The 23,627-nt window shown below is 41.2% G+C and overlaps 1 long non-coding RNA gene across 2 annotated transcripts in view; it reads right to left on the bottom strand.

Annotated features, from left to right (window-relative positions):
* LOC126064781 (uncharacterized) overlaps positions 1-23,627 on the bottom strand; it is a 185,642-nt gene that overhangs the window by 63,937 nt on the left and 98,078 nt on the right. The window contains exon 5 of one of the 2 annotated variants that reach the window (XR_007514639.1): positions 10,919-11,393. The exons of the other annotated variant lie outside the window; for it this stretch is intronic. This is a non-coding gene — a long non-coding RNA (uncharacterized LOC126064781). Of the gene's footprint in view, positions 1-10,918; positions 11,394-23,627 lie in introns of those variants that run through there. 2 annotated transcript variants of the gene reach the window in all.

The raw sequence follows: 23,627 nt of genomic DNA, 5'->3' as shown, positions 1-23,627 counted from the left end.
TTGGATGTATCTGTAGAGCCTACATGACCTTGCCCTGTACAAGTTGTGCTGACTTCTCCAGTATTGTGTACTGTCTTACCCTTCACCAAAGTTACCACTTAAAAATTTTAAATATTTTAAGAAAGAAATACCACCCATAATCCTATGATCCTAATAAAGCTATTTCCTTTTTTTTCTACAAATTCCTTTCCATCTCAGCTACATATATATATTTACATATTATAATTATAATACCAGTGTTATTTCATGTTCTTTTATTTATGTATCTTCCAACCATCTGCAGAGTCATAATAAATGTCGCTTCTTAGGTTTCTTGTCTCTTCCTCAGGGCACCCACACTAGATCAGTATTCCCTATTTAATCATGAAAGGAATATTTTCCTATTCTTTGTAGCACTGATCACAGTTGTATGTCTATTTGTGTGAACCTTAGATTAATATCTGTTTCTTCTGGCTAACCGGAAGTTCCTTAATCTACCATTTTTAGCTCACTGTTATATCCCTATCCCATGGTGCATGCTAATTATCTGGTTCTTAAATACATGGTACGTAAATATCTCATCATGTTGATGTGGCAGCATTCTTGAAATCATAACATTATGGTTGTGCACTAATTTGCTTTATTTCTTGAATAAAATATAGCATCATTGACACCTTGATGCACCTGCCTTTTTTCTTTATTTCCTAAAAGTTGAATCACCGGATCAAAGTTTATGAACATTTTTCATTGGCCTTGATACATCTGACCATAGGGTATTCCAAAAGGCTTAGACTTACTTATAAACAACATGTGAATAATGAATGATCAAATTATTTAAAAGCATTTATGATTATAAAAGAAATATATATATAACATTGATAACCCTTTGGTGACCCAATTATTTTATGCTTTGATTTTTTTTGTTGTTGTTGATGCCATATGTTTTCATTAATGGAAGCATGCTGAATCATTGAGTGTGTCTGAATTTTTGGTAGGTAGTATTTTTTTTTCTTGCCCCACCCCACAAGCCCACCCTTAGATTACCACGGGAAATACTTTGTTCCATTAATTTTATTCCCAGAGTATCCCCAGAGTCCACTGGGACATATCTTGTTCCACATAAAAATTTTCAAAATTTCTGTTTTGCCTACCAAAAATGCACACACTTCATACAATACTGTGTAGAAACAGTAATTTGTGCCACATGTGCATTTTTTTCAGTTTCAAATAGTCACAAAAGTCTCTTCCTAATGGCTGCATTTACTGCTAGTGGGAAAGCAGCTTCCCAAGAAATCTGAGAGACAGAAAATGTGGGTGGGCAACTGTATATCTCAATGGTCACCAAAGGGTGTTAAGAAATATCAAAAATTATAAAGAAATTTTGAAATGCCATATGCACACTATGCAAAGATGCCCATCATTAATCTTTCCTTCCAAGGTGTATTCTGTGTGTATGTGTGTATGTGTTTGTGTAGAAGTAGATCCCAGTTGTGTAAAATCTGAACCATAGAATTTATATCATTTAACACCCAGCTCCCCTTCACTCATTTGCTGTAATATAATGATAATTTTCAATTCTTCTGGCCACTTAATCTTCATGGTTGCATATAACTTCACTGTATGGATGAGCCATAATTTAACAATGTCCTACTAACAGATTTGAATATTGTTTTTGATTCTTCTCTATTGTATATATAGCATGACAGTGAGCTGCTGTTGTATATACATCTTTGAGGCTACACTGGCCATATCCTTGGGGTCAGCATGAAAGGAAGTTTGATGCTTGTATTGCTTTGGGGAAGCTGGAAAAGAAGTTGTTTGATGGCTAACCAAATATAAAAAGGTGAAGAAGGTCTGGTCTGGGGCATTTTATGTAGAAAAGCAGGTGTTTGGGACCCTTCCACCATGATCAGCTTCAAAGTTCTTGTTGTTAGTTCCCATTGAGTTGATTCTGACTTATGGCAACTTTATGTACAATACAATGAAACATTGTCTAGTCCTGCCCCATCGTTATGACTAGTGTTATGTTTGAGGCCCTTTTTGCAGTTATTTAAGTGCCTTCCAAACTAGAGGGCTCATATTCTTGCCCTATATTGGACAATACTTTGTTGTGAGCAATAGGGTTTTCACTGGCTAATTTTTAGAAGTAGATTACCATGTCTTTCTTCCTAGTCTATCTTAGGTTGGAAACTCCACTGAAATCTGTCCAACCATGGGTATCCCTGCTGGTATCTGAAATAATGGTGGCATAGCTTCTAGCATCAAGGGACACATAAACCCCCGCAGTACAACACACTGACAGCTAGATGGTAGAACTTCTCATTAGCCCACTTCTTTTAGTACAGAATGTCTGACTTGGATTCTAGTCCCAGCCGTGCCACTTCTTAGCTAAGTGACCTTGAGTCTTTCCCATCACCTCTCTGAGCCTCATTTTTTTCCCCTGTAAATGGGCTAATTTTAGGACTTACATCAAAGAGTTGTCGTGAGGAATGATTGAGTAAAAGTAGGTAAAGCATGTGGCAGAGTTGTGGTTGGATTCAGTAAATTGAGGTAAGGAAGAGAAAACCTTCAAGGTTAACTTCCTTTGGAGAAAAATGGAGTGGCTGGGAGTGTGGTTCTCCCAGAGGCTGAATATGTGCCAAGTATGAATGTTTCCACACATCATCACTCAAGACAGCCCAAGGGGTCAATAATTAAGATTTTTATTTCAATCTCCATGGGGATTTAAGCATCTGAGAAATGGAAAGGTTCCATAGTTAACATCAAATGTTACTAAAAGGTCCCAGTTCTGGTTCAAAGTCAGGCTCTTTATCAGTTGACTCTAGCATAAACTCTAAGATCTTAGATTTTAGCTCAGATCACTGGCTGATAATGTTGTCTTTTGTCCTCAGTAATACTTTACATAGAAAATCAACTGAAAACTAGTATTTTGAGTTTGGCTGACCTGAGTTTGAATTCCGTATCTGTATTACTTTCAGCCCAATCACATTACCCCTCTGAGACTCCATTTTTTCAATCTGAGAAATGGGTATGATAGCATACAACTTGTGGTTTTGTTGTGGTTGTGTGTCAAGTTATTTTTAAGGGGTCTACCCTGATGCTGTATTTAGATTTTCCATGTGCATCATTGGGGATTATTAAAAGTTGCTCTTAATTTAACATAAATATTTCTATAGCTTTCCTGCATATCAGTTCATATTTTCCATTTTGCTCCCTCTTTTTCGATCTTTCCTTGCTGACGGAAAAAAAAAGGGGGGGGGGACTAACTGTATCACAGAACAGATCTTTACTTGAAATCTGAACCTGCAGCAAGAAGCAAAATACATTGGTGTATAAGAAAAGGCGCTGCATTGACTTCCACTTCCTTGAAGTCTATTTCAAAAATCCTGAGGGAAATGAGACTCTAATAGGATGATAGTGGGGGGATGACATGGAATTGTTTTAAGATGATAACTCTGTTCCAGAGCCAAACTGAAATTTAATTTTAAGAATTCCTACCCCCTTTCTTCTCAGAAATAAGGAAGCTGTTCAACATGATTATTATGACTCCTCTCCCAAATATTTATAATTGAATATCCTATTTCGAATACATCCCTATTTAAAGCTAGACTTAATACTTTTTCCTACAGAGAGAAGGGTATCAGAATTCATTGTTTAAAATAATTTAGCAATTCCAAATTTGAGCTAAATTCGGATAAATTTAAATATGTTCTAAAAATGACATCTTTCAATATGTGTGTGTGTCCACCACACACTTATACACATATATGTTGTGGTGGTTGTTAGTTACCATCGAGTCAGCTCCAACTCATGGCAACCCCATGTACAATATAATGAAACGTTGCCTGGTCCTGTGCATCTTTATGATCCTTGATATGCTCAAGCCCATTGTCATGGCTATTGTGTCAATCCATCTCATTGAGAGTATCCCTTATTTTCACTGACCCTCTAGTGCACATACACACTTTCACCCAGAGAGACATAAAGATTTGCCTCAGGTATAGTTATAGTTACCTAAATGAGCCCTGGTTGCACAGTGGTTAAGCACTTGGCTGCTAACCAAATGGTTGGTGGTTCGAACCCATCAGCCATTCTGTGGGACAAAAATGTGGCAGTCTGCCTCTGTAAAGATCACAGCCTTGGAAACCCTATGGTACAGTTCTCCTCTGCCTTAAAGAGTCTCTGTGAGTTGGAATTGATTCAACAGCACACAACAACATAGTTACCAGTAACCCTTGATGCTAGAGCTACTTGATAATAGTTGTTTTATTATTTATGTGTGCAGATTTTGGTGACACTGTATCAATGTCAATTTCCAGAGTCTGACATTGTACTATAGTTATGCAGGATGGTACCATTGGGAAGAACTGCTGAAGGGTATATGGAATCTCTGTATTATTTCTTAAAATTGCATGTGAATTTATAATTTTCTCAAAATAAAAATTAGAAAAAGAGACAAGGGGAGAGGGAGACAAGAAGAGAGACAAACAAGAGTGAAGAGACCCTCAGTACTTACTCAAGCCTCCATCCCCTGCTCCAGGTGGTCACACGTCTTTGCCTATGACACTTTTGTTGTACCACTTCCTCTGGCCCTATCTTCTCAGCCTACAGATTTAAGCCGAAATGTTGCTTCCTCAAAGCCCTTTCCTTGAGCCCTGCAGTTGAAGACACACCTCTCTGCTGAATAACCTCACAGCTCCCTCTAGTCATAGCCTCCTTTGTGTTACTTTAATTTAGATAATTAAATGTAAATTGATCCATCAGTATTGGTCTGCCCTGCTAGGGTGTAAGTCCCTGAGGATGGGGCCACATCTCCACTGCTATCCTGCCCATCTCACTACTCTGTACATCATGGATATTTAATGAAGATTATAATTTCTCTACTGCTTAGGAATTCATGCTTTAAAATAAATGTGGAAAGCTACCTGTCTTAGCTACCTAGTGCTACTATAACAGAAATACCACAAGTGGATGGCTTTAACAAAGAGAAATTTATTCTTTCACAGTCTAGTAGGCTAAAAGTCCAAATTCAGGGCATCAGCTCCAGGGGAAGCCTTTCACTTCTCCGTCAGCTCTGGAGGAAGTTCCTTGTCATCAGTCTTCCCCTGGTCTAGGAGCTTCTCAGCAGGGACCCCAGGTCCAAAGGACACATGCTCCTGGCTCTGCTTTCTTGGTGGTAGGGAGGTCCCCATGTCTCTCTGCTTGTTTCTCTCTTTTCCATCTCAAATGAGATTGGCTCAAGACACAATCTAATCTTGTAGATTGAGTCGTGCCTCATTAATGTAACTGCCGCTAATCCCATCTCATCAACATCCTAGAGGCAGGATTTACAATGCATAGGAAAATCACATCAGTGACAAAATGGTGGACAGTCACACAATACTGGGAATCATGGTCTAGCCAATTTGATACACATATTTTTGGGGGACACAATTCAATTCATGACACTACCCTTTAAGATTGATAATTTAAAATTTACATTTTTCTTGGCATCCCAAGAATAGTGACAGTAGCATCTACTGCCTTTAATGTTGAAATCGTAGTCCTGCACATGGCCTCATACAGTTTCTGCACACTTGGGCCCAGTCCACCTTTCCAGCTTTGTCCCTCAGAAAAAGGAGAGGGAAGGAGACAGGGAGAGAGAAATGAGGGTTTTCCAAGTTTGGAAAGCAAAGGGCTCTGGATGAGAGGGAGTTGGGGTACAGCGAGGGAATATTTAAAAGAGAGTTGCTTATGAATCCAGTTCCCTTCAGTCTTCTTGGGGAGACGGAAGCTAAGATCTCAACTCCTTTTTAATTATTTAGGATTGTTGGACTGAATTGCCTTGAGATGAGGCTTCCTGCAACATAGTGTCATGGGGTCCCAGTATGTGTCCGTGCGTGTGTGTGTGTGTGTGCCTGAATGTGTAGTGTTTCTGTATGCTTCTCTGTTTTTCGGTATGTGTATATGCCTGTGTGTGTCATTTTCTGTGTTCTTCTGTGTCTGTGTGTCCCTCTGTGTCTCTATATGTAGCCTGTGCCTCTGTGTGCATATGTGTGTAGCATGTCTGTTATGTTTGTGTGTGTTTATGTGTGCATGCTTGTGTGTGTGCCTTTCTGTGTATTTAGTGTGTATGTGTATGTTTCCGTATGTGTGTGTGCCTCTGTGTGTGTGTATGTGTGTGTAGATCCAGACAGTTCAGTTCAGAAGCAGGTGGGCTCCATCTGGAACCAGATTGCCAAGATTCACACCCTGATACCAGCATTCAGTACCACTGTGACTTCAAAAAGTTACTCACCCCTTCTGTGGCTCAGTTGTAAGAATTAAATAAAGGAACGCACAGCAGTGCCAGGCACACAGGCAGACTCAACAATGTAAATATCAGGCATCATTATGTCCTGCCTAGTTAGCATTTCTGATGCCCAGGCACCTGTCTGCTCTATTACCCTTATCTCCTTATGGTGATCAGGCAGCCTGCTTTGCCCTGGGCTGAGGGGCTTCCTGGGACCTGGGACTATCACTTTTAAAACAGGGAGAGTCCCATGTAAACTGGAACAAGTTGGTCACCCTATCTGTCACCCTCCACCCCAATCCCAACCCCACTCGAGGCTCTGTTATACACAATTATTATTGGTTCTTTGGGCCAAGAAATTACCTTGGGGATTCATTTAACTTTTCCTGGGCTGTTGTTGCCCCAGTTGGTCTGGGCAGTTCACTGCCGCATGCATTCCCAGAGCCAGGCACAGTTGGGTCCAAAGATGAGGCTGGGGCTGGGAGGAGGTGTGGCTGTCTGGGGACCTGCAGGAGGTGACTCACCACTGAGTCGGGGGTCCTGTCACAACAGGCTCACTTCTCCCTTGAATACCTGTGAGCAGCATGAGTCAGGCCAGGACAAGGTGCTCTGGGCAGCCACTCAAGGGCCAGGCCCCAGCCTCCTCCCTGAGAAATTCCTGGCACTAGGAAGTGGCTCCTCCCCATGGCTGAGAGACAGCAGCCAAGGGGAGCCACGCTGTGTCCTGGGAGAGGACATTGACTGCACCTGTGTCCCCGATCACCACGCAGAGGAGCTGTAAACTGAATCACTAGATCCATGAGCCTTTGCCATCCCAGTGAGTCATGAGTAAAGTGAGCTGGACTCTATGCACAGCTTTCTGGGTGAGCCTTCCAGTTTCAGTTATTTGCAAGCCAAAATTCTTCAAAGTGAAAATGTGGTTGGGAAGCTTCTGGGCTCAGTTCTCCAGGCAATAAAGAAATTATCATTGTAATTATTTTTATCACTGCTACCATTACTGTTATTTATCTATCATTCACCAAAGCACCCACTGTACGCCAAGGACTTCATACACTTTGTCAGTCAAGCCCTGAAATAGCCCTGAGAGATATTTATTATTATCCACACTCAGTACATGATGAAGCTAAGACATTGGAAAGTTCTAGAACATGGCCAAAGCCACATGACTATGACCCTGGTAAGCCATGGATCCTTTTCTCCTTTCACAGATACTCATATCCTGCCCCTCTCAGGCCCACCTCACCCTAAATATGCATGCGTAAACCATGTGTCTTGATTTTGAGGTTAGCAAAATATGAAGAGCTGATAGGAAGTTGGATTCGGAGGTGGTGTGAAAACAGTGCAGACAGTTAATGCACTCCTCTGCTAACCAAAAGGCTGGAAGTTCAGGTCCACTCAGAGGCACCTTAGAAGAAAGGCCTCGTGATCTACTTTTGAAAAATCAACCGTTGAAAACCCTGTGGAGCACAATTCTACTCTGGCACACAGGGGGTGGCTATGAGTTGGAATCAGCTCAATAGCAGCGTGTTGGTTCTAAAAAGAATAAAACCTAAAAGTACAAATCCTTCTTTTTCAAAACTGTTCATGACCTCATGGTCCTGGTCCCTCATTTCTGCCTTGGGTTGCTTCTTTTGTTGATTTTCAGACAATCTTCAGTTTAAATATCCACTACCTCTCAGTACCCTGTAGGCTTACAGCTTCTGTTAAGGGATCCTCATATGCTCCTTAGATGCATTTGCCAAATTATGCTCAACCGTACATCCATTTGCAAATTCTGCCAGTTCCATCATTTAAGTGTATTTGTGATTGTTCTTTAAAAAACACAAATCTAGTTACATTATGTATCTGCTTACAAAATATGCTTTATAAAGTCTGAACCCTTTATACCTGCCCTCTTGTCTCTCCCCTGTCCTTCTGGTCCACTCTGCTTACCGTTTCCAGAACTGTCTGGTGCTGTCTTGTCTCTGCACCTTTCTCTCTGATGGGATGTCCTTATGCCCTTCGTCACCTGCAATCACTTCCTCATTCTTAAATTCTTATTTGCAATATCACCTCTCTCAAGAAGGCTTCTGAGTCCTCTTGATCATACCTTGGCTTTCGAAGCCCTTTGCAGTAACTCAAACACAGCACTCAGCATGCCTGTCTGATGGGGCTTTCTAATGAGAATGCAAATTAGCATCACCTGGGATGCTTGTTTACAGTGAAGATTCCCAGGGCCCACCTCCAGAACTTTTGAGTCCATAAATTGGTACAAGTGATCTTATTCAGCAAGGCCAACAGACACAAACCTGGGCAGCTTTGAGCTGGGTGGATGGCTTACCCAAGAGTGCATTCTCACTAGCCAAACCCACCTGTGGAGCTACCTGGGCACCAGGGTCCTGCTGAGCCAGCAAAGTGAGCAGGATTGGCACAACTGTGCTTCATGAAAGGAAGCATGTTGTCCTTCTTGCTTTCATTAAGACGATTTAGAGCAGAGGAGGCTGAAACAGCTTCGTGTTGGCACAAAAAATCAGAGATTAATAGTAAACCTTGAAAATAGTGTAGCATCTGATTTGGGCTTTTCCATCAACAAGTCTAATAACCTGGAGGAAACTATTAACATACAAATAGACAGGCTTCCCATTAAAACAGCAGCAGCAGACGGTTCTGGAAAAGAACTCTTCACGCAGAAAGCAATTATGATGGGAAATGGAGTCCAATTCAGGCCCATTTGCAGCAAGCTTGGAAAATCAAAATGCAACCACTCATAATTGTATAGGCAACCGCTTTTTGGGGGTGGGAGTAGCCAGTTCTTTATTATTATTGCCATTATTATTTTACTTTTAAAAAATTCAACTTTGTAAGTAAGCTCCAAATCTTACTGACTTGCAGCCTCTACTCAGAGAGCTGTGGTGTGGTACAGACACACTAATTCACATACCAGAACAACCAAAAAAAAAAAAAAAGCACCCCATGTATAAATAAATATATTTTTTGTCAGATTTCCAGAAGTTAGTCAGGTTTCTAACTGAGATGTTGAGATGCCACTCAACTGGGAACTTTTAAATAAGTAGACGTCTACTTTGAGTGTGCGCTGCCTCTGAAAGCCAGATGCCCTAGTCCTGGGCACTGTGTTATTTTCACAGAGCCAGAACATGGGTGACCAGATGCTTAGAGGCGCCATTGAGCCTAGAGATGAAAGGTAGGCCCTAAAAAAGGGGAATCTCCCAGTGAGGACAAGAGTGCTCCCAGGAAACATGAACATTTCCTTCCGAAATGACCATGAAAAGAGTGAAGGAAAAAAAGAGGAGTAGACAGAGATGCTAAGATAAGGTAACATGGCACCCCAAGACTTTCAACAAGGAGGGAGAGGTTGGGAAGTTTCTAACGATGACACCATACAGCTAGGCTCATTAAAACCCCTGCTGTGCCCTCCAAATTACTCAGCTTTTCCTCCATGACAACAGATTTTACTCTGATTGACAGTTTAAGTTCTGTCTGCTGTGCTGCACTTTAAGTCCGGAACGCCACAACGTCCAATTGTCTTTTAGAAAGAACATCAACTCCTCGCATGTGGCCAAAGACAGCCCTCAGATCTCGACCCTGTCTGCTTCTCTAGCAGAACCTGTTGCCCTCTTCCCTACCTCTCTGTGCCCCAGCTCAATGAGCCTTCTTTTGGATCCAAACACATGCCATATGCCTCATGCCCCGGTCCTTACACGTGGGCTTCTCTCTGCATGGAATGCTGTCTGTGCCCACTCCCACCACCCTACCTCCCCCTCCCACACAAACACAGCTAGTTAAACAGCCAGGTGACATGCGCTCATGACATCCTTTCCTTCAGAACATTTACATGGAAGTTAAACTTGTTATGTGTCATCTGGTCGATTCCCACTCATGGTGACCCAATACAACAGAGTAAAACTGCCCCATACGGTTCCCAAGGCAGTAAATCTTTACAGAAGCAGAGTCCCACTCTTTTCTCCCGCGGAGCGGCTGGTGAGTTTGAAGCACCAAACTTTCAGTTAGCAGCTAAGCACTTAACTACTGCACCATCAGTGTTGCTTATTATAAACTTACTTTGGTAATTATTTGTTAAAGACCATTTTCTCCCACTGGGCTACAAGTTTCATTTGCTCATGGATCTCACATCTCTAGAACCTAACACAACGTCTGGACTGTGGATGAACCAGGAATTCCTAGCACCGGGCTCAGGCCTATCACCCAGTAGAGCTGATTACGACTGTTTCAGTGAACAGATGGATTAGTATGTGGCAGAACTGGGATTCAAGACCTATGCTTTCTAGACATCACATTGCCTCCCTGTAAACATAGCAACGTATAGACTTTTTTTTTTATTTAGTTAACAATCCTTTGGAAACGAGGAATATTCAGACAAAAAAATCCCAGAACGACAGAGCTGTTTTTTTTTTTTTTTTTTTTATGTTGTTTGGAAGAAAAGGCTAATTGGATGCATGGCAAATGTTAAACACTAAAATAGAAAGGTTGATAATGAGGAAAAATTATCTCCAACATTCCACCAAATCCAGTTCCAAAAATTGGCCAACAGTTTGTTTGGAGTTCAGGTACACATTTCACCATAGGAACAATGTTGGCCAGTCAAGGGATAAATAGTGCACTGACTTAGGTTCTATTTTAACTTTTATCACCCTAAGTCCAGGGTCTCTAAGCTGTTTGTAGAAGGATTAAACACTGCATACACCTTTCTCCATGGCAGCATTGTTAACTCTTGCTAGAGATGCTTGATCCTATAAACCGTGACAAGTTGGACTTTCTGTTATTTCCATTTTATGTTAAATTTCCAGAGGGGTTGTTGGCCATTATCTGCTTCCTTTCCTCACCAGGAATGAGTTTTGGAATAGAGGAGGCCAAGGGGTCACTTCCTCTGATAATGGTGCTCAGGTCAGTGGAGGTTCCATCAACCAGTAGATCCAGGTCATCCTGAGTCACTTCCCCTGATGATAGTGCTCAGATCAGTGGGGTTCCATCAGCCAGTGAAGCCAGGTCATCCCGAGTCACTCCTGATGAAAGTGCCCAAGGTCAGTGGGGGTTCCACCGGCCAGCGGGGCCAGGTCATATTCGGTAACACCCTACTTCTAGGTCAGCATCTTCAGGGAGACCTTGCAAGAAGGGTCCAATTCTACTGTGAAAGAGAATTTTAGAGCTGATTCATTCATGTATTCATTCATCATTGAGTCAGCCATGCAACAAATATCCCTTGGGGATCGTCTGGGCTATGACAAAATCCCACCCTTAAGGAGATGACTTTCTAAGGGAAGGAGCAGGCAACTAACAAATGGACAATATATTCATTTATGGATGTATTAAGTGTAATGAAGAAATAAACAATATTATGGGATAGTAACTGGGGAGGGGCCATATAAATAAGATTCTTAGTAGAAAGGACTATAGAGTAGAGATAATTATTTCTTTCCTTCCCTCTCTCCCCTCATTCTTCCCCCATTCTCTTCCCTTTCTTTCTTTCATTTAACTTGTTCTACAGTCTGGAATCTTGGGTTTGTTTTCGTGACACCAACTGTCTATGCTACTCACCTGGTCTAATCCAGTCTAGTTCCACAGGCAAATGAGGGCCTGTCTGGGTCCTATGGGTAGGATGGAGGCTTCATACCCAGGCCCAACCCTCAAGATTCCCATGGTCTAGAGGATACAGACAAGCTTATAACTCCCTGTAATAATACCTGTGTTGTGGTTCAAGAAAGGAATGTGATTCAAGAATTAGTTGCTCAAAGAGAGGAGTTAGCCCCATGCCTGGGGGTTGAAGTTGGCTTCCATCAAAGAGCACAGGGCTTCTGCCTGGGGTCTGTCTCTATTTGCCAAATCCAGTTCCATGTGATTCCTCTTCAATTAATGGGATGAACAGACTGTTCAGGTTCTTACCAGAAAAAAGTAAGTAGCAAAAGAATATACAGAAAAGCTCTGGTTATATGAGACCCAGAGTTCCATATTTTGGTCCACTGAACCTCCTACACCATCAAGAATTCCTTCAAAGCTGCCAAGGCATGAGGCTGTGTTCTGCTCCCCTCAAAACTGGTAATAGCCAGCAAGAGCTTTTAGTTACTGGTGAATCCTCAGGCCCTGGAATGTTCCACAGCTCAGTCAAGATGCCCTCTCATAAGAACTTCTCCAGTTTGCCAAAGTCAAGGAAATTTTTAATCAGTTTGTAACAGGTATTGGAAAGGAGAGTGAGAAGGGCCACAATTTTATTCAGCTATTGGGATTTTTTTACATATAAAATGAGCTCAACTGTTTTGCACACACAAAGGTGTGCATTTTGGGTTTATACAGGGCAAAAATGTTTGAGATATGAAATCACCTCTTGGCCTTGGCAACCCCACTACTGCACAAGGCTGCAGCAGCCCCAGCCCACAGTTTGACTATGACTTCTGATAGACCCTCTACCAGAACCCCCTAGCTAAGCCCCCCCAAATTTCTGACTCTTAGAGTCTATGTGAGATAATACCTTTTGCTGTTTAAACTTCCACATCTGGGGTAATTTGTTACTCACTAATGGATAACTAATGTGCCAACCCACTCCAGGATTAGATACTGCAGAGCTGGGCCCTGGCAATGAATGGTTCAGTATCGGAATAAGCTAGATTATAGAATGTACCTAAGTTTACCCTGTAGCTCTCTGAATTTGTTCAATCACCATGGGATTTTATTAGAAATAGTCGACTTGCACAGAATTCTTTCCCTTTATTCATTTCTTTGCTCTCTATAGGAGGAAATAGCTAATCACATGGGTTTGGAATTCAGGTTAGGCTCAGGCCCTTCTTTTACTATCATTACGTATGGAACCATTGGTAATTTGTTTAGCCTCTCTGAGATTGGGCACCTCATCTGTAAAATAAGCAGGGTAGTGGGACTCACTTCAGAGGGTTGCACTACTCCAGAGAGCACCTGGGCTTTATAAAGATCTGTTTAGATAATGTGCATAAAGAACTTAGCACAGTGGCTGGTACCCATTTGGGACTCAAATAATGGTAACTATTATTATTATTATCATTTATAATAATTACCCAAATTCCCTCACACCAGCAAATTGGAAATTCCTTTAATTCTAGAAGATTGTACTCGTTGAACTTAATTCTGGTAGACCATGTGTTGTAACAGCTTAGTGTTCTTGAAATGTGATCCTTGGACTTTCTGTATGAGAATTACCTGCAGTGCTTGTTAAAAATGCAAATTTTTTTGTCTTAGTCATCTAGTGCTGCTATAACAGAAATACCATATGTGGATGGCTTTAATGAAGAGAAACGGTAATTTTATGTTAAAAAAGATTAGGGCGGGATTGTAACACCCTTACCCAGGTCACATCCTTGATACAATGTAAAGGGAGTTTCCCTGGGGTGTGGCCTATACCACTTTTTATCTCTCAAGAGATACAAAGGAAAGGGAAGAGAGCAGAGAGGGAGGATGTTATACCACCAAGAAAGCAGCACCTGGAGCAGAATGCACCTTTTGGATCTGGGGTTCCTGTGAAGACAAGCTCCTAGGCCAAGACTGATGACAAAGACCTTCCTCCAGAGCCAACAGAGAAAGACTTCCTTTGGAGCTGACACCCTGAATTTGGACTTGTAACCTACTAGACTGTAATAGAATAAATTTCTAGAACCACTCTTACAGAAGAAAAAAGATGCATCTGAGAGTTAGAAGACCAGGGGTACTAGTCTGACCTCTGACATTTACTAGTCAGAGCAAGTTAACCTTTGTGACTCCCAGTTTCTCATCTGCAAAAAGGACTGCCTTATCTGCCCTCCCTAGCTCTTAGAGTGATTGTAAAGATTGACTGAGATGATAGAAACATTAACTGACTCCTATCTGGTGTGTACACAGTTTAAGGAGTGATTATACCCACTGAATCTCGGTGAAACTCATGACAGTCCTATGAAGTCAGTCTTCCGCCCTGTTGACAGATGAGAGCTGAGGTTGGGGAGGTTACATGATTTGTCCTAGCCACATCACGGCAGAGTTAGTGCACAAACCAAGGTCTTCTGACCGCAAATCCCAGGTGCATGTTTTTCCTCCTTATGAACTCAAATCAAGGTGCTGTATCAATGTGCTCTTCTATGTATCATTTTAGCCACAACAAGCACATTGGTCATGCCACCTAGTCTGCAGGAGAGGGACCAAGGTAGGAAACTGCATCTGTGATCTAATTGTCCAGGTGACAATTATACATGCAAAGAGCAATAATTAATCTAAAACAGAAACTGTGAGGTCATTGGAAATGCATTTCTTCAGCAATGACACTAGAGGAAGTGTTAGTCTTGGTGTGTCAAATATTTCTAATTCATGTACCATTAAACTCATTCATCTTAAATTATGAACTTGATAACTTCATTCATTTACTTTTTCCTGGATCATTATTTTGTTTTCTCTGCCTAGACTTATGCAACAGAAAAAAATATTCGGAAAATAATTTGTATTGCCTCCATTCTGTATGAATAAAGGAAAGGGGTTCAATCAGATAGTTTGCATTTCAATTCATAAAATTAAGTGTCTGCTACAAAAAAAAAAAAAATTTTTTTTTTTTTTTTTTTTAACTGTACTATGAGAAATGGCTTGGGTTTATTATGAGGAATGGCTTGGGTTCAGAAGGTATGTTTGGGATGGTCTGATGTGTTGTGGATATTAAATATATTTTTGGGTGCCAAGGGTGGGTACACATCCAAGAGGTGGGTCAACATCCTGCAGACAAGGCAATTAAGGAACAAGAGGAAGCCTCTGTGGCCTGGAAGGGTGAGCCATATTAATTAAGATGCAGTTAGCAGAGAAAACAAAGTGCTTTCAACTATGAGCTCAAATTTGAAGTCACAAAGTCAGACGCTCTGAATAGCCAAAGCTGACCTGGGATCTGGTTGATTCTTAGATGGAAATTCCAGATTGAGAACTTGAGAAAGAGGTCCATACTTAGCAAAATGTCATGGATTGGGTTCCCCAAAAAGCAGACCTGGAGACAAGGATTTCAGTGCAAGTGGTTCATTTAAGAAGTGGTCTTAGGATGAGTAAATTTGACAGGAGAGGCAAGAGAGCTAAAAAAAAAAACAAAAAAACAAAAAAAACTGGTATGGTCAACTGGTGCCCAGGCCCATTGGGAACCACTGTGAGACTGTGTAGAGCACACTTTAGAGTAATTCCACTCAGGGGCAAGGAAGCTGGGGGTATTTATCTACTAACCCCCATTCATTATTTTAGCTCCCAGAATGTTAAGTCCCTAGCACCTCTGATCTGCCCAGAAGTGGCCAGAGAAAGCTCTCAGGTGCAGAATCAGGGATACTTGTAATTCAAAGCCCTCAACTTGACTGGCCACCAGCAGAATTTCCCACAACCTGGAAGGCTGTGGCATGGGTAAGTTTGTACGTGATAATAACGATGATGACGCTTATGCTAGTAATGCGTAGCATGCATTTACTGAGTCCCTATCCTGTGGTACCATAATATATCTTATTTAACCCACAATACAACCACATGTCAAGGGCATTATGATTCCCATTTCATAGATGAGATAGGAGAGACTTAGACGTTTCAGTAACTGGCCTAGAGTCACACTGTTGGCAATGGAAAACCAGAATTTGAACCTGGGTTTTGACTGTAGAACATACCCTCCCCACATGTTGTTGGGTGCCATCAAGTCAATTTCAATGCATATTGATCCTACAGAACAGAGTAGAACTGTCCCCCCCGTACAGTTTTTTTTAGGCTGTAATCTTTATGGGAGCAGATCGCCAGTTCTTTTCTCTGTTAAGTTTGAACTGCCAACCTTTCTGTTAGCAGTCGAGCTCTTAACCATTGAGCCACCAGGGCTCCTTCCTCCCCACTAAACAGGTAGTAAATATATATTTGTTTAATGGATGAATGGAAAATACATAAAGAGGCCTATTCTAACTTTTGACACTTCAAGAGGGTATCTTTGTGGACTTGTGCCTACCTTGAATGTTTTTCCAGTCACACCCTTCACTTGGCCTCTCCTGTGCCTCCATGAAAGTGCCTCCATGAAAGTCTAAAGTGTGTTTTATAATAAAATGCGAACACTTGCAGTCCTAGATGAGCATGTTTGTATCCCCTGTGTATGTAAACCTGGGAAACCAATACTGGGAACGTGGGGCAGGACAAAGGGCTCAGATACTCTCTATCACTGATTTATGATGTGAATAAATGGTTTCCCTCACCCTCCACCAGACCTCTCTTCCTTCGCACTAAGATACTGTGCTCCATTTAGCTTCATGCGGTATCTAGGTTATTTTCTGGACTGGCTCACAACAAATATTATCAAAGTTTAAGAAAACATGTTGGGCTCCCAACAAGGCTTGAACTCTGCAGATGTTCTTGGATAGAAAGTATGAGATAAGCTGTTTCCTACCACAGGAAGCTTCTGCTACTTGCTGTGGGTTCGTGAGTGGTAGGAAAAAAAAAAAAAAGTTAAAAAATAGGGTTTGAAATGCTATGAAACTGTGCTCTCCTAATACAATCAGGTAGAAACTTCCAAGTAACCTGTTCAGAAGAAGAAAGATTCTTCAGAGAGGTTTCATTTTTAATCTGCAAGGCTCTCTGCCACCAACATGCAGGGTTCATCCACTTGAAGCCATAAAGAAATTAGAATTTGAATTCTTAAGATTTGCCATGCATGAAAGTGTATAACAACTTCCTTATGCACACTGCCCCTTCCCCCAGAGCACCAGGAGGGAAACCAAAGCCATTTTTCTCCAAATAGATCAATGTCTGAAATATTGGCTTCTATTTCTGAAGAACTCACTTCTGAGCTTGTTTGTCCAACTCTGTAGTTCAAATTAATTTCACCCTTCAGGGATCTGTAGGCATGTTGACAGATTCAATGACAAAAGTGGAGTTTTATTGGAAAGAGTGTTGGTTGAGGAAGCAAAGGGCTCAGGGGACAATTTGGTAATGGGCTATGGAGGCTTTCTTTCTAGGTCACTGGTTCAAATCTAGAACCTTCTTGGCAGTGATTGAAAATCATTAGTAGTTGACAGTTGCCTGACAGTTGGTGTTTTATCCCTATTCTGGCAGCACCTTCTAGGCAAAACAGCTTAGTCTCAGTAAAAAACAAAAACAAAAAAAGCCCAAACCCACTGCTTCAAGTCGCTTCTGACTCGTGGCGACCCCGTGTGTTACAGAGTAGAACTGCTCCATAGGGTTTTCTTTGCTGTACCGTATTTTTACACAAATAACACAAGGCTTCTCTGTTTGTTTCCCGGCCATACTCTCCCTCTGTGAGGCACACTCACAAGCACGACCATGCCCATTCCATTCCCCATATTGCTGTAAAAAAATGAGCATAGTGCACTTACAAAAATACCTCATGTAGGAGGGCTTGGCCAGCAAACAAATACAGAAGGCTCATGTTATTTGCATAAAAATACTGTAATCTTTATGGACACAGGTTGCCAAGCCTTTCTTCCGTGGTGCCGCTGGGTGGGTTTGAACCACCAACCTTTAGGTTAGTAGTCACCCACAAACACTCCGAGGGGGGACAGCAAGGATTAAAGAGGTATAACTTTAAATATAGTAAATACTTAAAAATCATCAGAGGATGAAAGAACAAATTTGATAAGAATAAACTTGAAGATGTACATATGAGATAGACAATGTCATACGAAAAAACGCAATTTTCGAATTTTTCCAAATAAAAAATAAGGGACTTGTAATATTAAAAAATTGAATAGGCAGATTATGTATATGCTGTATACACACACACACACACACACACACACAACTATCTATATATGCCAAACCTTGAAGCAAAATGTATAGGTTAACCTCACTGATGATCAAAAACATAAGGAATTTAGAATAATGTATTAGCAAACCAAATCTACCAACGTATTAACATAATAATAAAATAATAGTAATAACAACAACGATAAATCCCAATCAAATAGGGTTTATTATAGGACTACAAGAATAGTTTAACATTAAAGGGAAGATAACTATCAGTATTATTCATTTCTAATATTAACAGATTAAAGAAGAAAAAAGTGTGGTCATCCCGATAAATGCAATAAAAGGAAATTCCACACCAACTCATGATTTGTAAAATATAAATCAATAAAAACAAGTTTAAACACACACACACACACACACACACAAATGATTCTTACTAATCTAGAGATACAAGAATTTCCTTAAACTAGTAATGAGTATCTATCTAAATCCTAAAGCAAGCGTCTTTCTTGACAGCGAAACTGTATTAGTGCCCCCCTTAAAATCAGGAATAAGACAAAGTAACCCTCTATCTCACTTTCAGATCAACTCTTTACTGGAGATACTACACACCAGTGCTACAGGACAAGAAAAGAGAAATCAGTGTTATGACACACAGAAGCAAAGACAAAAAATTTAATTATTTGCAGATAACATGGTTGTTATCTAAAATCCAAGTAAAATCCAAGAGACAACAGACTAGCTAATAAAATGAATAAGATTGTTCAACCATGCCTCAGGCTGTAATTCAGTCATCAATAATGCTCTTTTCTAATTGCCTTTCTAATTGAGTGGCAATTATAAAGTGTAATTTTAAAATATCTCAGTGTAATAGCACAAAGAAAATTTTAGGTTATCTGGGAACACTAAGAAAGCATACAAAGATGTCCTAGGTATGTATTAAAAGTAAATTTTAGGTTATCTGGGAATGCCACATTCTAGATTTGTATTAAAAGTAAATAAAACTTTATTGAAGGAGATAAAATAAGGCCTAAATAAATGGCATGATATAGCATGTTTATTTCTACTCTGCCCTATAGGGTCACTGTGAGTCAGAATTGACTTGACGGCACTGGGTATGGGTCAGGAGACACTATTTCCTTAGATAGTAATTCCCCCAAATTATTATATAAATTTAATAAAATTTGTATAAAAATATCAAAGCATTTGTGATAGAAGTTGAGAAACTTATTCTAAAATTTATTTGGAATTTTTACTAAAGATCTGAGCAGGCATTTTAAATCAAGGGGAAAGGATGAATTATTCAATAAATGACACCGGGATGTTGACAGTCTTAATGGAGGGATATTTATTTAGATGTCTGCTTCCCACATAGCCAATAATGAATTTCAGTTTGATTAAATCTCTTAATTTGAAATGTAAAATTTAAGGTTTTTTTTTTTTTTTTTTTAGTAACTTTGACTTTGGAATAGGAAAAGATTTAAAAAATGTAAAATTTTTAAATAAACAAAAAAGATTAAGAGATACATGATTTGCATATTACATCTAAAATATACAGATAATCCCTATATCTTAATAAATAAAAGACACACAACCCAACAGGGAAAAAATGGCCAAGGGATCAAAAAAAAAGAACCTTCACGGAAGAGGAAACTCAAACATTCACAAAAATAGATGCCCATTGTGTCCCTCGTTGGCTTACAGTCCCCCTTCAGTTACATGCCAAACATTGGGGGTCTGTCTCTGGCTTTCTCGTGTCTTTGATCTACTTGTCTGTCACTGCCTTTTGCTCATAATGTTTGAATACTGTAAACCTGTGCTGTCTAATATGATAATCACCAACACATGTAGCTGTTTAAATTTAAACATAATGAAAAATTAGTTCTTTAGGCACACTACACACATTTCAAGTGCTCAATAGCCACATGTGACTAGAGGCTACTGTACTGAATAGCATAAATATATGGAATATTTCCATATTGCAGAAAGTTCTATTGGATGAAAAAAAAAAAGTCAAATCCATTGCTGTGGAGCCGATTCCGACTCACAGTGATCCTATAAGACTGAGTGGCACTGCCCCATTGGGTTTCCAAGACTGTAAATCTTTATGGAAACAGACTACCACATCTTCTTCCTGTGGAGCAGCTGGTGGTTTCAACTGCCCACCTTTTGGTTAGCAGCCCAACACTTAACCACTGAGCAACCTTGCAAGTCTTAGTATAAGCCCCCTTTAATTCTTCCTCATCTTTAAAATTGTGTTTGCTCTTTGCTTTTCCAAATAAATAAGGTAAGTAATCAAGAACATGTAAATTGAAACGAGATGCCACTACTAAGATAAAATATAACATAACTAAAATATATATGAGATATAGCAAAATGGATAGATCTGAACATAATGTTGAGTGAGTACAGCAAGTTGCAAAAGGTGTGTGTGTGTGTGCGTCCGCACGTAGGTGTAAAGCTATGACACAATTGAGGCAAATCTTAAAAACATACAAAAACAATTTTATTTTTTGTTTATGGATCATAATATTCATTAAGTGTATATTATTTTCCAGGCTCTGCTCCAGCTCCTTTGAATTTACTAACTCATTTCATTATTGTACCTAGGACTGATTTATTAGTAACTCCCTTATTTGATGGAGGCATAGAGAAGATAAGTAACTTGCCCAAGATTACACAGCTAGTTGGTGGCAGGACTTGAGCTCATAGCTAGGCTGTCTGGCTTCCAAGCAGCACTCATAATCACTGAGCATCCTGGATTCGGATCAAACGACAGCAGGCATGCATGGGAATGATTAAAGAGAGGCAGAAAACAGAAGCGGGCTGTGGGGCTTTGTTGTTGTTGTTAGGTGCTCTTGAGTTGGTCCCAACTCATAGGGACCCTATATACAACCGAACTAATCACTGTCTGGTCCTGTGCCATCTTCACAATCATTGTTATGCTCGAGCCCACTGTTGCAGCCACTCTGTCAGTCCATCTCGTTGAGGGTCTTCCTCTTTTTTGCTGACCTTGTACTTTACCAAGCATGATGTCCTTCTCCAGAAACTGGTCCCTTGTGGTAACATGTCCAAAGTACTTGAGATGAGGTCTCACCATCCTTGCTTCTAAGGAGAATTGTGGTTGCACTTCCTCCAAGACAGATTTGTTCATTCTTCCGGCAGTCCATAGTATATTCAATATTCTTCTTCAATACAGTAATTGAAAGGCATCAATTCTTCTTTGGTCTTCCTTATTCATTGTCCAGCTTTAGCATGCATATAAGGTGATTGAAAACACCATGGGTTGGGTCAGGCACACCTTAGTCCTTACAGTGACATCTTTGGTTTTTAATACTTTAAAGAGGTCTTTTGCAGCAGATTTGCCTAATGCAGTGTGGCTTTTGGTTTCTTGACTGTTGCTTCCATGGTCGTTGATTGTGGATCCACGTAAAATGAAATGCTTGACAACTTCAATCTCTTCTCCATTTGTCATAATGTTGCTTATTGGTCCAGTTGTGAGGATTTTTGTTTTCTTTATGTTGTGGTGTAGTCTATACCGAAGGCCGTAGTTTTGATATTCATCAGTAAGTGCTTCAAGTCCTCTTCACTTTCGGCAAGCATGTAGGGCTTTACCTCCTCTATAATGTATTATTGAGAGAGAGAGAGACGAAGGGAATGAATTGAATGAATGGGAGATCTGAAGGAAAACCAGTTACCACGGAGTTGATCCCTACTCATGGCCACCCCATTTGTGTCAGAGTAGAACTGTGCTCCATAGAATTTTCAATGGCTGATTTTTTGGAAGTAGATTGCCAGGCCTTTTTCTGAGGCACTTTTTTTTTTTTTTTCTGGGTGGACACAAAACTGCCAACCTTTCAGTTAAGAGACAAGCGTGTTAACTGTTTGCACCACCCAACCAAACCGCAAAAAATCCATTGGAGTCAATTCTGACTCATAGCGACCCTATAGGACAGAGTAGAACTGCCCCATCGGGTTTCCAAGGTTGTAATCTTTACGGGAGCAGATTGCCATATCTTTCTTCCATGGAGCAGTTGATGGGTTCAGCCAAGTGCTTCACCACTATGCCACCAGGGCTCCTTGAACCAGCCAAAGAAGGGATAAATATTAATATCCATCAGATCACATTGCTACCAATTTTCTGTTTGATAAAAATATTACTTTTTTTAAATTAATAAGCTAAAAAAGAATGGGTGTATTATCTGATGGACCAAGGCTTCTGGGACTTGCTTTGATCTTCCATCTGCTAACTAGCCTCCTGTGTCACTAAGAGTTATACCTTCTGTTTCAAAGGGTGAGATATGAAAGCCGAAAGGTTTTTGTTTTGTTTTGTTTTTTTGTGGAGGTGAGGCAATTGAGAGGGACTCAAAGCTGGGTGACCAGAAAGACTGCTGGGGGAGATTCTTGAGGTAGACCAGAGGGACGAGGCCACTGCTGCAGGAAATGTGGAGCGGGGATGTTTAAAGATTTTTTGGAACGTCCTGTGGCGTATGCTTGATACAACCCCTCTTTCCATTTCCTCGTGAAAGCTTCAGGAAATTGACCCTACTCTCCATTTCTTTAGCAGTCAGATTATTTTTTTTTCTTTTGCGTGTGGAGAGGAGGTGAGAGTGGTCTGGGAGGGTCCATGGCATGCAGGGCCCACTGCCCAGGTGGGTGAGGTCACACTCGGGTTGCATATGGAAAACAACTCTTCACGGCACAAAGAAGGCCTTGAATGTGGCAGTTAGGATCAGTCAACTTTATTCCTCCCTGCGGAGGTGTCTTCCCTCTAACCAGTCCACCCCCAGGCTTCTCTCTCATGTCACCTTGCTCCCAGTGGTGCCTCCAGCTGGAGTGTGCAGCTTCTTGCACAATTGTTGTCCAGGGAGCAGACAGGTGGGAGTGGCCAGGTGGGGCAGACACGGGCAGGTCTGGGGCAGCTTAACCATGCGAATGGCAGACACCTCCCAGGTGGAGAAGAAGGGGAGCTGGGTTCACACAGGGCCAGTGGGGAGGCAGGAGAGGGAGGCAAAGGGGCAGCTGTGGGGAGATCTTTGCTCTGTCCTCCCCCTGCAGCTGCCGGCCCACCGAGCCTTCCACTGCAGATTTACAGCTTCTTTTCTGCGAACTCATCAGTAATTATGGATCAGCAGGTTCTTAAGAAGCAAACACCCTGAAGAGCCCCAAGCTCACTGGAGTTCCAGCTCAGCCACGGCCCCTCCTGGGGCACATGGAGTTTTCCAGTCCCTGGGCTGTAGTCCCCTGCACCTGCCTCTAAGCCAGCAGGCCCATGCCAGTGCACTTAATTCCAGGCTGAAAAGCTCAGGAGTAAAATGATAAAATGGTGTTTTTAAGGGTATTTTGCAACTGAATTAAGCCCTGGGGGCCTTCTAGAGGAATGTAATCCTGTGAAAGCTTCCAGGCTGTACCTGGCAGGGCTCTGGGGCCAACTGGAAAGGTGAGCTGCCTGTCACGTCCATTACTTCTTCTGCTTTGGCCACCACTGGCTCCAGATTCTTCTTCACCCACAAACAAAGCCTGGCCTGGATTTTGGAATTCCCAGGAGAGGCAGAATGGGCTGATGGTGAAGAGCAGTGTTCTAGAGTCAGACAAAACTGAGTTAGGGGCCATCTTTGCTTCTGGCCCTTGGTGGTTCTTTCAGAGCTTAATTCCATTTATCAGTGGAATGGAG

Source organism: Elephas maximus, chromosome 21, assembly GCF_024166365.1.
Source record: "Elephas maximus indicus isolate mEleMax1 chromosome 21, mEleMax1 primary haplotype, whole genome shotgun sequence".
Classification (NCBI taxonomy): domain Eukaryota; kingdom Metazoa; phylum Chordata; class Mammalia; order Proboscidea; family Elephantidae; genus Elephas; species Elephas maximus.
The sequence above is the reverse complement of the archived record's forward strand: the minus strand, read 5'-3'. Positions and strand labels throughout refer to the sequence as shown.